This window comes from Piliocolobus tephrosceles, chromosome 10 (assembly GCF_002776525.5).
Source record: "Piliocolobus tephrosceles isolate RC106 chromosome 10, ASM277652v3, whole genome shotgun sequence".
Taxonomy (NCBI): Eukaryota; Metazoa; Chordata; class Mammalia; order Primates; family Cercopithecidae; genus Piliocolobus; species Piliocolobus tephrosceles.
Genome location: NC_045443.1, coordinates 100,567,428 through 100,580,688, shown reverse-complemented (window position 1 = coordinate 100,580,688; position 13,261 = coordinate 100,567,428). Strand labels below are relative to the sequence as shown.

At 44.8% G+C, this 13,261-nt stretch overlaps 1 protein-coding gene across 1 annotated transcript in view; it reads left to right on the top strand.

Moving 5' to 3' along the window:
* Nucleotides 1-13,261, top strand: part of PAH (phenylalanine hydroxylase) — a 70,299-nt gene that overhangs the window by 24,182 nt on the left and 32,856 nt on the right. The gene's annotated exons all lie outside the window — the stretch shown is intronic.

Here is a 13,261-nt window from a genome sequence, read left to right as displayed (position 1 = left end):
GCCTCACTCTGTCGCCCAGGCTGGAGTACCCGGGAGCACAATCTCTGCTCACTACAACCTCCGCCTTCCGGGTTCAAGCAATTCTCCTGCCTCAGCCTCACCGAGTAGCTGGGATTACAGGTGCATGCCACCACACCCGGCTAATTTTTATATTTTTAGTAGAGATGCGGTTTCGCCATGTTGGTCAGTCTGGTCTTGCACTCCTGACCTCAGGTGATCTGCCCACCTCGGCCTCCCAAAGTGCTGAGATTACAAGTGTGAGCCACAGTGCCCGGCCTAAAAAGCTGATGTTTTTACATAGAGGCATCATGTAATAAAAGTTCGGCTTATTGGAACCTGGAGGAAGCACAGGTCCATTTCCCTAGCAGGGATTCTCACGTCCTTGTTCAAAATGGCAAGGTTGTTGATATTTGAAGTGGGGTGACATTTTCCCTAGGGAAGAAAAACTGGCTAAGACCAACCCTTTAAAACAACATGTGTTTTGTGGCCCTTATTTCTTCAGAGGATTGCTCACCCAATCCCATAGTGGCTGCCCCCACCTGACTTTAACTTACCTGTAATGAGACAGCTGATGCTGACATGCCACAACCTGGCATCTGCCAAGAAAGGCTCTTTGGGTTTCTGTGATAGTTTCCGTGGAGTGGGGTCTGGGCCAAGAAACAGGTCTTTTTAAGGAGAACAACCATTCCTTTGCAAAGTTGCCCTTTCTATAGGACCCAGTGGGAGAACAGTCAGAGGAAGAAAAGCATTGTAGTAGATCTGAACCTTTGATTCTTTCTCCGGACAAAATGCCCTTTTTATTGAAGGGCACAGATCTCAGAGGCGAGTCTGACAGCAGGTTCAAGTAGGAGAAATCAATTAAGCTAAACCACTTTCCACTCTAGTTTTTAAACCATTCAAAAAGCCATGTGGGTGATAGAAAATAAAAGTTTTTCAGTTTCTTAATTGCGAAAGTTCTCCACCCAAAACAGCTTAAGAGAAGGTTAATTACGGCGACATGGTAAAGAAACCCCAACCTTCTCAAATGCCTCCTGGAGAAGCTGATGTGAATTTAATAGGATTTTAATCCAGAGAGTCTTTTGAATACTTGAGGTCTATTCTCCTGCTACCCTCTTTCCTGATGACTTCAAATCCTTCTTCAACCCAACATGAAAGAGCATTAATATCTTTCATCGATCAATCTACTAATCCTTTTACCTTTCCCTTTGAGTCGACTGCATGACATTACATTTAGTGGGGGTTAGAAAATTCCTACATGGAGACAGATTGCAGCCAGGAGAAGCGGACAGACACAATGTCTTGGGTAGACAGAGGTATAACATCACCATTTGAGAAATATGTTTGCAGTTATTTTCCAAGAGCAGATAAATATCTGTTGGGTTTTATTTAATTTATGGTGATTATAAGGGGAAGAAAAGTGGATTCAAATTACCAGAACAACTACTGGTTCTGTGGAAAGCAGAAAGACCTATCTGCCTATCTATCTATCTATCTATCTATCTATCTATCTATCTATCTATCTATCTATCTTGCCTGGGGACACTTATGATTGCTATAAGAAGACAAAAGCAACATCATTATAGTCATTCCTTCCCTCTTGTTGCCCCTCCTTGCCTTCTTGAGTTTTTTCTGCTTCAACATTGCTGACCTGAAGAACAGTGCTGAGTAAAGCTGACATTTCAGATCAATCGGGGTTGAAGGGAGGATAGGATTCCTTAGAGGGCTCTGAAAAGCCCCTGGGATTGTGGGCAGAATAGTACATGGGTGTGCCTGCATATTTTTTAGGAGACAAGATTTTTCAAAGGGGCTATGATTCCCAAAGAGTTAAGAATTTTTAGAGAGAAGCTGCTTAGGGTTGGAAGGGAATCCATATGGTTAGAGTTTTTCTCCACTCCCACCACCTGAGCATTTCTTTCCTCTCTCCTTTCCTCTGCTTGGCTTTTCTGTCTCCACCTTCCCACTGCCCTCTTCTCAGTTCTAAACCTGCTCCCATGCATTTCACTTTGTGCATTCCATGGGTGCCTTTCACAGCTGTAGATATGTGTGGCTCTTTGTCTGCAGGAGCCAAGTATCTACATGTTTGCAAAAACACAGGATTGACTGCCTTTTTCAGTCTTTACCTGGATGCTTGCTGGATGCGCTGATGTAGCACTAAGTCCTGGCAGCTGGGGAGGTCACTCGTTTCAGCAGACTGCCTCACTGAGACAAGCAGACTCCAGCTGAGAGGATCAGCCCATACAGGGGGAGCTGACACCAACCCAGGAGCGGGAAGCAGAGACTCTTCATATCCTTGGTAGACTGTCTTCTCCCTGCAGTCAGTCACAGGCAGCTCTCTTCATTGGCAAAGGAAGATCCTGAGCAAATGCTATTTCTGCAGCCCATCTAGTTTGCCAGGTCACAGAGCTTCAAGCTCAGGAAGATTAAAAAATTATGAGGAGGCTCTCATTCTAAGAGGAATCCCTCACTGGTATGCCACATCCAGTGTTTTCCAAATTCTTTCACATTAGGTTGTCTCATTTAAGCTTTGCAACAACCAACTCTGACAGCTAAAGCAAACATAGCTAAAGCAAACATTCTTGTTTTCAATATTAGAAAACAAGTCAGAAAGGTATAATTAAAAGATTGCATGGATTTTGCAGTTCAATTCCTGGACTGTAGCTGTTTGGACAAGTTGCCGTCCCTCTTTAGGCCCCAATTTTTTCATCTGCAAATGAAGAAATCCAGGTACCAGTGTGGTTGTGTGGATTATATGATATAATTTGCATAAAGTGCTTAGCATGTAGGGCCCATGCAAAAGGTTACAAGTAAACTTACCCTTAAGTCTCTCATAAGGATACACACACAATGAATCTTAGGGTTGAGCATGTCCAAACTCCCAAAACTCTTGATGTTTGATAAACAAAGGCAACCGCGAAATGCTATTTGGGTCAGTCTAAAAGATTGTGAAAGGTAGAGAAAAATTAGACAGGGAATACATTTTTTCTGTGTGACAGGTGTGTTCTCTCAGTTGAAGAAGGAAGTAAAAGATTATGGAATGACTGTAACTAAATGTCACTTTGCCATCATGCTGGATTGAGGGAGTATTGTCGTGACACACTAAGGGCCATGAATTTAGAGTCAAGAGCCAGGATTTGGGTCTCCATTTTGTACACTACCTGCTAGATTTGAATTCCATCTGACACCCTTCCAGATGGATGACCCCTTGTCCTTAATCTGTGAAACGGAGCAAAGACCCCACTCTCCCAATTCCTGTGGTTCCTTGAGGGGATTATGTGGAGTACCCTGTGCATTAGGGTGCTTAAAGACCAAGTTGAACTTGTTTGAGTTGAATAGGCCCTTGATCTTAGACATCCTTAAGCTTCAATAGGGAGAGCTCTCTATGATCTATAACCCCAGCCAATAACAGGTTACTTGTCACCACCAGTTCAAGTATAGACACTGACCAGGCCAATAATAATATATAAGGAATTGGTCGCAGCCACCACCTCATTGAAGCCAGGCTTACCTAGCAGCCATGGAGACAACTTCATGTGTGGGATTGTATAACGGGCCCTGTGAATGATCTCGCATTACCAAATACTTTTTGTGCTTAACATCATCCACTTGGTGCTATATTGCACACGGCACTGGCATATGAGATAGAAGATCAGCTTTTCACGCAGCTTTTCTTTCTCCTTCCCTTCTTTCTTCCTCTTTCCTTCCCTCCTTCCACCATCCTGTTTCCTCCTTGCTTCCTTCTTTCTTCTTTCCCTTTTCTCTTCTCTTCTTCCTTTCCTTGTACCATTCTGACAATACTCAAAACCAATAGCCTCTTTTATTTTTCATCCTCTTTGATGTTTTTGTAGCATTTGACACAAATATACCCCAGGAATTCTCTCTTTCCTTAGCATTTTATGAATTATGTGGCCCTTACCTTTTAAAAATCTTGACTGTTGGAATTTTCTTCCTTCTCTTACTACCCCTTCTCAAACAGCACAGAGTCAGAGTTGCCAAATTCCTCTCTCATTTGCATCTATCTCCTAATTCAGTTATCATTTATGCTACCAGTATTGATTGAGTGCCCACTCGGTGTCAGTCACATGATAGGATGCAATAGTGAAAAAGACAGACATGGTGCCTAGACCCATGCATTGTATAATCTAGTAGGTTGTGGCTACATGGCATAATACATGGCAGTGATGGAGAAGGTGGCATGCCTCAGGAGTAGTCTTAGGAGGTGCACTGAGGCACTGAGTCCAGGCGTGGGTTCAGTTGATGAGAAGAAGGGGAGCAGGGCCAAATAAGTGCTCCTGGAGTGACACAGCCGATACATGGAGGAAGCTTTAGGTATCTTCTGTTTGGCCCAATGTTGGTTGACCATAACTAGAGTTGTCAGTGACAGGCAACCAGATCTCAATGCAATGGTGAGCTCTCAGAAGATAGAATTGGATATTTGGGGATATAGGGGCCAATGGATAATGTTTATGAGATACATAGTATCTTAAAAACGATATTGGGAGGGTAGTTGTAATTTAGGGGGTGGTTGGAATAAATGGCCCTACAGGTTATTATTTTATTTATTCATAATTTCACTCATATCTATTCACTCACTCCCTCTGCTTATTAAGCACAGTTCACTCTTCATGTGTGAGATCCCTTTTAGTCATCTAGTTTGGGGATTCTTATTTTTCCATGTGAACAGAGAGAACAGATGCTTTGCCCTAAAACCACTACTCCTGACTTCTGACCACTGCTGCCTCCAGGAGGCAGAGGGTAATAGCTGGGCATCATCAGCCAGCCTTTGGCTCATCAGTCTTGCCAAGAGCTTCCTGAAGAGCATTCCTTCTCCAGAAAGAAAGTAGAAGCTACTTAAAAGAGAAAAACAAAACCCTTAAAAGTCTTGCTCCTGCAGGATGTTGGCAAGCCGTCTCTTCTTCCTTTGTGGGAGCTGTGGAGATCAGCACGCAGCAACTGCTTCTCTGCGTGGCTGGAGGCCACTGCCTAGAAGGAGACATCCGGGAGCCTGGGAGGGGGTGGTGAAAACAGCCTTCTATTTCACACCCAAGAAACCAGGATTTATTGCTCTCTCTGAGACAGGCTGGAGGCAAGCCTGGGTGCCTTGCCGGCTAACCCCTGGGGCTGGTGAATGTCCGGTGGAGGGAGGGGGTAAGATTGGACTCAGCCTGCACCTTGAGCTGCTGTAAATTGAATGGGCCTCCTCTGACCCACTGGCCAGGAAGCAGGTTCTGGCCAGGCCTGGGGGGTCTTTTGCTCAGTGACGCTCCTGAGCCAGCCGCCCCTTGGCGTCCTGGCTAAGCATTTGACCCCGACTTAATGGGACCACTACGTGGGTGTCCAGGGCCAGCTCTCCAGCGGGCTGCTTCCTTTGGAGCCAAATCAATATTTATTAATGATCTGCCCCCACCGGGTGCCTCCGCTCCACAGAGGGCCTCTGTTGCCCCAGCCTGCCCAAGTCATTCATTAACCGGGAAGCCCAGCCGCCCACCCGAGAGGCTGTTGAGGGGCTCACAGAGGCCAGCCCACCGGCCGAGGTATTTGGCAAGGCCATTAATGAACTAATCTGATTTAACTTTTCAAAACAGAGGTCTGGGTCGCTGGGGTCAGTCTCTATTTCCAGCTTTGTGAGAGAGACTGGGTGGGGGAAGGGACCTGCAGGCTTCAGTAAAGAAAAGAAGGGGTATGTGAAGGAGAACTTATGTTAAAAAGAGACTATCCCTAAATCCAGGGATGCTTAGGATGGGGCAGGCCCAAGGCTGTCCTGGGGATCTTCTTCAAGCACCTTGAGAGATCTACTTTAGTTTGTCACACTTCCTTTCCTTCTCAAGGTGGGAGAAAATGAATCTAAAATTTAAAAGCACTCCTTCACCACCACCACACCTTTATTCAAAGCCCAGCATTGCTTTTTGGTGAAGTGCATTGGCTGCAGAATTGTGTTTTTAGCTCAGCTGGCTCAGTGATCTTGAGCAAACCACTTTATCTCTTTGAGCCTGTTTGCTCATCAGTGAACAGCAATAATGTCTACCATCTAGGACTGTTTTGAGAATTAAAGGAGATGATGAAAGTAAAGCACTTAGCACAGTATCTGGTGCATAATAAGCTCTCAAGAAAATGTAACTTTAGAGTAAAAAGGGTAACCCTACCTTTTTGCCTGGGAAAAATCAGAAGAGCCCAGGTGCAGAGGTTAGAGACACAAGCACAGACTGGCTTGACCTCTAGTGGCCTCTGAGACCACTATCTTAGTCAGACAAGCAACTCTGGAGTTTATTATGAGGCTCAAGTGCAAGGACTGATGTCACAGGTGCACCTGTTGTGGGTCAGTTTCTTCCCACTCCAAAGAAGGAGGCAGCAAGGGCTCAGCACCTTGCCCATTTCACAGATGCAAAGCCAGAGACTCAGGAATTAAGTAGTTTGCTCAGACTCCCATGTTGTGTGGGTGGGAAAGATGAGACTTGAACTCAGACCTGCTGGCTTCAAGCCCGGGATGTGCACACCCTTCGCACAATGTAGAGTCAGTACCTGTGTCAAGGCTTGGCACTGAGTTTGTCTGGGGTCCTCTGTGGTCTCTCCTGAGGTCCTTGCACTGCCTGTTTCACAACTCTGCAAGATGGGAAGTGAGCCACATCAGGAATCGATCCCCAATCCCCAACACCCAGCACCCAGGTGCCTCTCCCCGGTCTCGTTCCTCAGGCTTTATCCCTGCTCTCCAACATGATAGCTGGTGAATTTCTCTTAATGGTTAGGCCTGACCTGGGTCCTCATCCTACCATAGAAGACGCATAGACTGTACCCAAGGGCATTAACTTCACGTGAGGGAGTAGATCAAAGATGGGGCTGGGCTGCTGCCTGGAGGAAGTGAGCACCAGGCCTTCTCACCCTTTCTCACTTGCCCTTCTATAATGATAATAATACCACTACCAGATACTTATAAGCACTTGCTGTGTGCCAGACACCATTCTAAGCACTCTCCATACACGAGTTCATTTTAATCCTCCCATCAGCCCTCTGAAGGACATACTATTATTATAGCTATTTTGTAAATGGGAAACTAGGGAACAGAGAGATTCAGTAATTCGCACAAAGTTCCAAAGTTCCAAAGTTGAGATTTGAGCTAGATTGGAGCTAGGCTGTCTGGCTGCAAAGTGTGTATGAAGAGCCTGCAGGCTTTGCCACTTCTCCAGCCTGGCTGTGTTTTGGACATTTTGTTGAAGATGGTGGGGTCCCGAAGCCACCAAAGGCCCCTGGACTCAGGTGAGCACCCTGCAGCCTCGCAGGGCTACCTTGGGGTCCCTCACAGCCTCTGTGACAAGGTGCAGAGCTCAAAGGTCTGGGATGTGGCGAGCTGTTTTGATCTTTGTCTTCTTTTTACAGAGACTTGAATCATCTGAGTCTTGGCAAATTTTCTCAAGTTCTTCAAATTTTTTGTTTTTGTTTTGTTTTATTTTGTTTTGTTGCTCCGACCAAGAGAGCTGAACGAAGTCAGGTGGCCCAGTAAGAATTTTCCTTTGGATAAGGAAAAAAAAAAGGGGGGGGGGGGGAGGTCACCCAGAGCTGGAAATAGGCTGGTTCTGCTGCCCTCTGGCGTTCGCTGGGCGCCAGCCAGCCCACACAGCCCCAAGTCAAGGTGGTGCACCCTAGCTTAGGTTTATGGGGAAGAACGTTGTTTCTCTGGTGGGAGGAGAAAGGGAAATGAGGCAGTGCATTTGGGAACTGAACAAATGTAGTGACTGTATTTCTGAAAAATAAATGAGGTTGACACATTGATTGAACTGGAGCTGACTTTCCAGGTATCCTCTGGCCAGTCTCAGCCCTTCAGAGGATCCCACGGGTCTCAGAATAAGAAACTCAAAAGGGTTTGACGCGCAGATGAATCTAATACCCACATGTCACAGAAACTGAAGCCCAAGATTAGAAACCTCTTAATATCAAAGCTGGACAGAGAACCAGCTTCCTGATCCCAATCTCTGTTCTTTCCTCCTCCCTCCTCCTCCTCCTTTAATCATCATCATTAAAATCATTGTCATACTAATGGTTAACACTGATAAAGCACTTATTATGGGCCACTGTGCTAAGATGTGTCAAATTGCTGCAGCATTTAATTCATCCAATAATATGGAAATAGCATTTTAATTCATTTTGTGAATAGGGAAACTAAGACTCCAGGAGATAAGACACTGGCCAGTTGCACAACAAAATAAGTGGCAGAGACTTTCGAGGCTTGCTGGAAAACTTTCCACTCTGCTCTCTGCTATGATAAGCTAAGGACAGAGTAGAAAAAAAAAAAAAAAATATATATATATATATAGTATGTGTGATATGTGTGTGTGTTTATATACATACACACACATATGTAACTCACAACTGAGCAGTAATACTATCTACTATGTGCCAGTATTGTTTTCCATAAATCATGCATATTAACTCATTGGACATCTTATAAAGCAATATTTTCTAGTACTACTATTATCACCATTTCAAAGATAGGAAGAGTGAGGCACAAAGAGATTTAATAACTTTTCCTGGGCTCATAGATAGTAAACGCAGAGATAAGATTCAAACCGGGGCTGTTGTAAGACTCTTAACCATTGCTGGACTGACTGTTCATGACACAAATAGGAAACCAACTCTGGACTAGGGCCAGATCCTGACTATCCCAGATTTCATTGAGCCATGCCAAGGCAATGTCAAGTCACCAGGGTCTTCCCTCTGGGGTCTAGAGGCAGAGGATGTCATAGTAAATAGCATGTTGCCTTTAACCTCAGAAAGACAAGAGATACGTGTTGGCAAGGGTGTGGAGAAGAGGGAACCCTTGTTCTCTGCTGGTGGGGATGTAAGTTGGCACAGCGATTACGGAAAATAGCATGAAAGTCCCTCAAAAATTTAAAATATACATACCATACTTTCCAGAAATCCCACGTCTGAGTATATATTCAAAGGAAATGAAATCAGTATGTCGAAGAGATGTCTGCACCCCCTATTCATTGCAGTATTATTCACAACAGCCAAGGGAAACAACCTACATATCTATCAACAGGGGGATGAGTGAAGAAAATGTGATACCCTCAAACACAGACACACACACACTGGAATATTATTCAGCCATAAAAAGGAAATCTTGTCATTTGGGACAGCATGGGTGAATCTGAAGGGCATTATGCTAAGTGAAATAAGCCAGACACAGAAAGACAAATACTGCATGGTATCACTTATATCCAATTCAAAACGTGTTGAATTTATAGAAGCAGAGAGTAGAATGTTGGTTGCCAGTGGGTAGGGTGATGAGAGAAACTGGGAGATGATCAAGGGTACAAAGTTTCAGTCACAAGATGAGCAAGTGCTGGGGGTCAAATGTACGGCATGGTGACTATTGTTAATCACACTTTACTGTGTACTTGAAATTTGCTCAGAGAGATCTGAAGGGTCCTGGTCCCACTCCATCCCCACACAGGAAAAATGACTACATGAGATGATTAATATGTTCATTAACTTGATCATGGTAACCATGATGCATGCATGTATTAAATAATTACATTGTATTTATAATTTTATAATATAAATATATATAAGTGTTATATAAAATATATGCAATAAGCCAGGTGTGGTGACTCACACCTGTAATCCCAGAACTTTGGGAGGCCAAGGCAGGTGGATCATGAGGTCAGGAGTTCCAGACCAGCCTGGCCAATGTGGCGAAATCCTGTCTCTACTAAAAATACAAAAATTAGCGGGGTGTGGTGGCACGTGCCTGTAGTCTCAGCTACTTGGGAGGCTGAGGCAGGAAAATTGCTTGAACCCGGGAGGCGTAGGTTGCAGTGAGCCGAGACTATGCCACTGCACTCCAGCCTGGGCGACAGAGAAAGACTCCGTTTTAAATAAATAAATACTAAAATATGTGCAATATATACAAATATAATTGTGTATATACATGAAAATTTTACAATTGTATGCAATTTTATACAATTGTAATTTTATATTATAAAAATATATACATTTTTTATTGTTCCATTATACCCCAATAAAGATGGAATTTTTTAAAAAGAATTTAAAAAAGAGCATCCCCATAACTTTCCATTTCCTTATGCTTCTTTATTCTTCTTCTTCAAAAATTTCCTGACATCGTCAGGTATTTACATTTACTTATTTCGTGTTGCCCCTGCCAGAACGTAAGCACCACAAGGATGAAGAGTCCCTTGTATGCACCCCCTAGTACTTTGTGCTTGGAATGCAGGAGGTGCTCAGTACATACTTGTGGAATCTCCTTTGGTGATTCTAAGGGTCCCCTAAGTAAGAAGGGGGTGCAGCAAGAAAGGACTTGGCCTGCCTTATTTCTGGGGCCAGCGGTTACTGACAGAATTATGAATGATTCCCAGGCAAAAGAGAAATGATGAATGAATGGAGACAGGCTACCTCCACGGTGCAGGGATGGGGTTATCCATGGTGCTGAACACAGAGGAGAGAAGTTAGGCCCCCTTGTCCAGGTGGGTGCCAGTCATTGAAACCCCGCAGTGGAAAAGTCCTGGAGAAACAAGAAAGATCTTAAAGAAGATCCTGAGCCCTGGATGACTCTGAAGTGCTGATTCCTTTCTCAAGGCCTTGCAAACCTGGGTGGGGAAAACCCCCATTCTTGGCACTGACAACAGAGGTTCAGTGTGCAATACAAATGCTGGACCCACAGAGGAAGGGGACCTTGGGGAGGAGTGTAGGTGACAAGGTGGGAAGCCACGTTCCTCACCAAGTGAGCAGAGTATGGTATTAAGTCACCCGAGACTCCAAAGTTTCAGCAGTTGGGACCAAGGAGGTCTATCAAGAGACTTGCCCTCACTGTTCCTCAGTTTCTTCATCTGTAAAATGGGATAATAATAATACCTACCTCAAAGGACTGTTGCAGAAATTGAAGGGGATAGCATATGTGAAATGTTTAGGGCAGTGTCTGATACACAGCAAGTACTACAGAAGTGTTACTTGGAATGATGGCTGCAGCATCTGCTTCTGTTCTTGCTGTCCATAGGGAGCCAATCTGGAAAAGAGGGCTGGGCTTTAGGGGCATGGAAACCTCTGGGCAGGAAATCTGGCTTCAGAGCCAGCCCTCCTTATCAGTATGCTCTGCCACCTTCCCATGAGTGGCAGGAGATTGACGATCAAGACCAGAAGCCAGAGAGTCAGCTGGACCTGTATTTCAATCCTGACTCCACTGTTTCTTAGCAGTGTGTGTATTTGGGTTTGCACTAAACCTCTCTGTACCTCAGTGTCCTCGTCTTTAAAATGGGAATATTAATAGTACCCACCTCACAGGTAAAATATTTAGAATACCATTCTGTGTTAGTTTTATTGCTAACATGGGTGGTAGAGAGCCTAGGCTCCTCAGCTCTGCAGAAACAAGGGTCTAAATGGACCTTGATGAACTGCTGGAATCAGCTCTCCTTGTTTTGCTGGAATGCAGCTGCTCCTCCTCCTGAGGCTCCTGTTTAGATCATGGATGGAATTTCCCCAGATTGACCACTAGATGGCATGCATGCTCTTTCCTGTCCTATCTAAGTAGGTCAGAATCATGAATAATGGGTGTCAGATGGAAAGTCGTGTTTTATGTGCCAGACGCTGAGCGGCGCCCTTTGCCTGTCTCTCATCACTGCCTACAGCAATCCTCAGATTCAAGGAGCTACTCCACCAGAAATGCTACACCAGAAGTGCCTGGCATATGGGAAGGCTTCAAAAACACATTTGCGGTTCTTCCTATAGTTGTGTATCCCAGTTGTTTTATTCCTCCTCCTCCCGGAGGAGGAACTGAGACACAGAGAGGATAAGTAGGCAGATGGAGCCCGGGGTTCTAAGCCAGACCGGATGCTGATTGGAAGTTCAGCATCTTCCCCTCAACCTCATTTCAGGGGAAGTTTGGAAGCCTTGTGCTCACTTCAGGGTTCCCACCACATCTATTTTGGCTCTCTGGATTCTTTTTGAATCTATCACTTTCTTACTCCTGGTGTGATCTTAAACCAGCTATTTAAAATTTTAGAGCCTCAGTTTCTTACCCGCGCAAGAGGGGTTATCATGCCTGCCTTATTTTGGAGGTACCTCAGAAATAGCAACTGTACTAAAGCAGGCACTCTCGATGGTGGTTACTGCTGTCAATACCTTAAATGTTAACATAACCAGGATGAATCCATTAGTTCCTTCCTTCCCTCCTTTCTTCCTTCCCTTTCTTCCTTCCTTCCTTATCTTGTTTTCTCCCTCCTTTCTATCCTTTGTTTCCCTCCCTCTCTTCCCTCTTTCTTCCTTCCTTCTTTTTCTCTTTATGCCTGGTACAACAAAGTACCCATGGTTCCTGCCCTCATGAAACTTACAGTCCAAAATGCCCTTGTCTCTGTTCATTCCTGGGAAATTTTCACCTGCAATGTGTCTTGTTTCCTGTAATCCACAGGGACCTCAGTGCTGCCACCTGCCCTTCTCCCTGGGCCCCTCTCTCTGTAAGACCCAGGTGTTGTAGTCCACCCTACTCAAGCCCAACCCCTTCCCCACTACACTGGCTCAGAAGCAAGTCTGAAATCCTTTAGGTGCTGCAAGGCATCTTCAGATCCCAACTACCTGACTCCCTTCGCTCTGCTTCACAATGGCTTTCTAACTGGCTTTGCAATCAAAAGACTTTGCTGCAGTGCCCGGGGCCTTTGGGAGGGAAACACATAATGGGAAGATGGGATCTCATGAACTTGTTTACAGTAGAACAGTCTGGTTTTATATAATTTATATTTTGGGCCTATATGTAATATTCTGCTGCAAATGGCTGGACGCAGTGGCTTATGCCTGTAATCCCAGCACTTTGGAAGTCCAAGGGGGTGGGTCACCTGAGGTCAAAAGTTCGAGACCAGCCCAGTCAACATGGTGAAACTCTGCCTTTACCAAAATTATAAAAATTAGCCAGGCATGGTGGAGCGCACCTGTAATCTTAGCTATTTGGGAGGCTGAGGCAGGAGAGTCACTTGAACCCAGGAGGCAGAGGTTGCAGTGAGCTGAGATCACGTGCCACTGTACTCCAGCTTGGGTGACAGAGGGGAAAAAAAATTCTGCTACTAAAGAAAACCATCAAAGAAAACTACCATGATGGGTGGGAGGGAGATGAATTTTGAGATAATTCAGAGAACATCTCCAGGAAAGATAATGTATTTGGGAATGGGTTTTAAAACTGGTTTCTAAGGAAAATGGAGTTTAACTTTTGAATGACAGTAATTTGGGGGTTATCTGGAAGCCAGCCCACTTGCCATCACCATTGACT